Source organism: Phoca vitulina, unplaced genomic scaffold, assembly GCF_004348235.1.
Source record: "Phoca vitulina isolate PV1807 unplaced genomic scaffold, GSC_HSeal_1.0 scaffold21, whole genome shotgun sequence".
In the NCBI taxonomy this organism is placed as follows: Eukaryota; Metazoa; Chordata; class Mammalia; order Carnivora; family Phocidae; genus Phoca; species Phoca vitulina.
This window is the reverse complement of record NW_022589724.1, coordinates 14,047,364-14,051,896: the sequence shown is the minus strand read 5'-3', so window position 1 is coordinate 14,051,896 and position 4,533 is coordinate 14,047,364. Positions and strand designations below refer to the sequence as shown.

Genomic DNA, 4,533 nt, shown 5'->3' with positions numbered 1-4,533 from the left:
GCATACAAGTTTAAAATTTTTTTGGAATGTAAAAATTGATTACTATCCTGTTTTCACCTTCAAAACTTATGATCTTGGTCTTTTCTTTCTTTTTTTTTTTAAGATTTTATTTATTTGACAGAGAGAGACACAGCGAGAGAGGGAACACAAGCAGGGGGAGCGGGAGAGGGAGAAGCAGGCTTCCCGCCGAGCAGGGAGCCTGATGCAGGGCTCGATCCCAGGACCCTAGGATCATGACCTGAGCCAAAGGCAGACGCTTAAAGACTGAGCCAACCAGGTGTCCCCCCCCCCCCTTTTTTTTAAAGACTTTGTTTGGTCTTTCCTTTTGTCTTTGTACAAGGCCAAGAGAGACATTGGTTACTTTGACAACCTTAAAGTGAACTCCAGGAACGTCACCTACAGCATGACCTTTGTGATCAAATCCAGCAACCAGAACTTCATCATTTTCCTCACTCAAATTCAAATAACCATCACTGAGTACAAAGGCTGTGATTTTTTTGCCACTCTTGATTAGCTGGACCCTGACACACTTCCTGATGGCAGAATCTATCTGTTGGGCTTCTACCCCAACTTTTTCCAGCACAATTCCCTTTGTATGGGAAGTGCCTCCAAAAGGGTTGGCCCTCAGGGCTGTGCCCAAACGGGCTTTCTTGTACTGTTTATCATGCCACTTCGGATCTCATCGGTGACCACAGAGCTTCCTGGCACCACAAATACCTTGACACTTGCCCATCCTGCTGGCGCCATGGGCCTGAGCAAAAGAGGAAGTTTTAAATTTTGGTAAAATTTATCGATTTTTCCCCTTTGGTTGCTTGAGCTTTAGATGTTATATCTAAGAAAATAATGCTCAACTAAAAATCACAGCAATTGAGCACTACTGGGTATTTACCCCAAAGATACAAATGTAGGGATCCGAAGGGGTATGTGCACCCCGATGTTTATAGCAGCAATGTCCACAATAGCCAAACTGTGGAAAGAGCCAAGATGTCCATCGACTGATGAATGGATAAAGAAGAGGTGGTATATATATACAATGGAATATTATGCAGCCATCAAAAAGAATGAAATCTTGCCATTTGCAATGACATGGATGGAACTGGAGGGTATTATGCTGAGTGAAATAAGTCAATCAGAGAAAGACATGTATCATATGACCTCACTGATATGAGGAATTCTTAATCTCAGGACACAAACTGAGGGTTGCTGGAGTGGTGGGGGGTGGGAGGGATGGGGTGGCTGGGTGATAGACATTGGGGAGGGTATGTGCTATGGTGAGCGCTGTGAATTGTGCAAGACTGTTGAATCACAGATCTGTACCTCTGAAGCAAACAATACATAATATAAAAAAAAAAAAAAGAAGAAGAAGAAGAAGATAGCAGGAAGGGAAGAATGAAGGGGGGGAAATTGGAGGGGGAGATGAACCATGAGAGAACTGAGGGTTCTGGAGGGGAGGGGGGGTGGGAGGATGGGTTAGCCTGGTGATGGGTATTAAAGAGGGCACGTTCTGCATGGAGCACTGGGTGTTATATGCAAACAAAGAATCATGGAACACTACATCAAAAACTAATGATGTAATGTATGGTGATTAACATAACATAATAATAAAAAAATAAAAATTTAAAAAAATTTAAAAATATTTTAAAAAATCACAGCAATTGAAACTTAGTTTTCTTCTAAGAGTTTTATAATTTTAGTCTCTGTTTTACCTTTGATCCAATTTGTGAAGTAGATTTCTATGGTGTGAAGTAGGGCTCCAACTTTATTCTCATGGATGTGGATAACCAATTATTCCTGCACCATTTATTGAAAAGACTCTTCTTTCCTCATTGAAGTTTCTTGGCTCCCTATGGGATATCAGTTGACCATAGATGTATGGGTTTATTTCTGGATTCTCAATTCTATACCACTGATCTATATGTCTCTCCTTATGCCATTACCACAATGGCTTGATTACTGCAGCTTTGTACTAAGTTTTAAAATTGGAAAGTAGGAGTCTTTCAACTTTGTTTTTCCTTTTCAAGGTTGTTCTGGTTATTCTTAGTCCCTTGTATTTTCATGTGAATTTTAAGATCAGCATGTGAATTTCTGAAGAAAAAAAAAAGACAGCTAAAATTTTAATGTCAGAGATTTTTCAAAGTCCAATGCATATCTCATTCCCCAGGTTCTTTTATTAAGCTTTTTTGTTTTATCTATTGTTTGGCCCAACTATTTTCCACCACCTTGAGGAGCCAGAAAGTTAAAAAATTGCCTGTAATTGTTTTTGACAAACACCTTTAGGGAAGAGGTTTCTTGCACCGGGCAAGCACTGACTCGGGTCAAAGATAGCATTGAACATGGAGTTTTCCAAGTACTCACTAGATGGGGCAGATCATGAAAAGTGATTGGGAATAAGGCTTTGAAAGAGGTATAGCACTGTTCTGCTCCATCTATTAGCCACCAGGCTACTGGTTTTCACCCCAAACACAGACTGTTAGTTTTCAAGACTACTGCAGAGCTGGAGAATGGAAGATCAGATTAAAGCAATTAAAATACCACAAAGTTTTCTGTTCTTACTGGGATTCAGCTGTTTTCTTGAACAAACACTTCGCACAGAACTGTAAGCCTTTGCTGAATTTCCAGAGTTCTGAAAAAGCTGATTCTGACCACTTTTGCCAGTTTTCTCATTATTTTTATGAAGGAGCAGATTTCTGGATGTCCTTGCCTTGTCCTTTTTATTGACATCACCCAAATAACGTTAATTTAGCTTTTTTTTCTTATCTCTCTCTCTTGATTAGTTTTGCCAGAAATTTGTCTTATTGTTACTATTTTTTTAAAACCAAATGTAGGCTTTATTAATTCGTGGTTTCCTTTTTTTTCCAATTCATCAACTTTAACCTTATTAATTCTTTTCTCTTTCTTTAGGAAAATCCAGTAAATTTCCCTTTTTTACTTCCTGAAATGTTTAGTTCATTTATTTTGACTCTTCTTTGTTTCATAGTAAATAACATTAAAAGTTATGAATTATCCTCTGAGCATTACCTTAGCATTTCATAAGTTTGATACAGTGTTATCATAATTATTTTCCAGCCTGTAGTTGCAATGTTATTTTGTTTTTGACTTAAGCTTTATTTATGAGGGCATTTTTAATTTTCCAAGTGATGTTTATTTATTATTTTGCAATCCATTTCTTATTTTTTTGCATTGCAGTATGTGAATGTATCAGTGAAATCCTACTTCTATAGGATTAATTTTTTTCTTGGTAACCTATGAGATCATCAATTTAAAAACTGTTCTGAGAATAATGTATGCATAGAATATCCTATTCACTTTTCTCTCTCTCATCTATCATAATTAAACATAATATTCAGTTCCTCTATTTCCTTCTTTGATCTATCAAAGACTGAGAATTGTTTCTTTTAAATCAATTTTATTGATTTAAACAAAAACTAATTTCTGTATAAATTACATACATTAAAATGTATTCATTTTAAGTGTACATTTTGATTAGTGTGACCCATGCTCCAGTCAAGATAGAGAATATTTCCATCATTCCAAAAAGTTTCCTTATGGCCTTTCCAATTCAACCTTTTCCCTCTCCCCTCAAAGTTGGCCCCAGACCGAAACTCTTCTGTTTCTTGTTACCAGAAATTAGATTTGCCTCTTCAGAATTTCATACAAGGGGTGAAATAGAGATTATACTCTTTTGTGTCTGATTTCTTTGGTCAGCATAATATTTTGAGATTCATCCAAGTAGATGCTAGTATCACTAGTTCCATTTCTCTTTGTTGCTGAGTTGTGCTTCATTGTATGGATATACCACAGTTTGTTTTTCCCCTCACCAGTTAATGGGCATTTGGATTTTTTCCAGTTTGGGTTACTACAATTAAAGCTGCTATAAATATTTGTGTACAAGTCTTCATGTGACATATGATTTCATTTCTCTGGGTTGTATTTTAAGTGAAGAGTTAACTTTATAAGAAACTGCTAAACTTGTTTCCATAGTGGCTATGCGTTTGACATTCTCATCAGCAACATGGGAGTTTCAGTGGTTCCACATTCTCACTGATATCAGTGTTTTAAATTTGGGGCCATTAAAGTGAATGTATAGTGATATCTCATTGTGGTTTTAATTTCCATTTCCCAGATGATTGATGATGTTTGTGCATTGACACTTTATACATCTTTTGTGAAATCATCTGTTTCAATCTTTGCCCATTTTAAAAGTTGGGTTTTCTCCCTTTTATACTTGAGTTGTGAGAATTCTTTATATATTCTTTTTTTTTTTTTTTTTTTTTTTTAGGTAGGCTCCACACCCAACATGTGGCTTGAACTCATGACCCTGAAATTAAGAGTTGCATGCTCTACCAACTGCACCAGCCAGGCACTCCACTTTATATATTCTTGGTACCAGTTTCTTGTCTGATAGAGGTCTTGATTACCCCAGCTATATGTCTTGAAATTCGATAGACTGATTCCTTCCACTTCCTTTTTCAAAATTGTTTCAGCTATTCTAGCTTCTTTGCCTGTTCATACAAATTTTTTAAAGTCTTGTGT

At 36.7% G+C, this 4,533-nt stretch overlaps 1 pseudogene; it reads right to left on the bottom strand.

The window, feature by feature from the left end:
• Positions 1–319: 319 nt before the first annotated feature.
• LOC116641423 lies at positions 320–733 on the bottom strand (annotated as a pseudogene).
• Between the last annotated feature and the right edge of the window lie 3,800 nt (positions 734–4,533).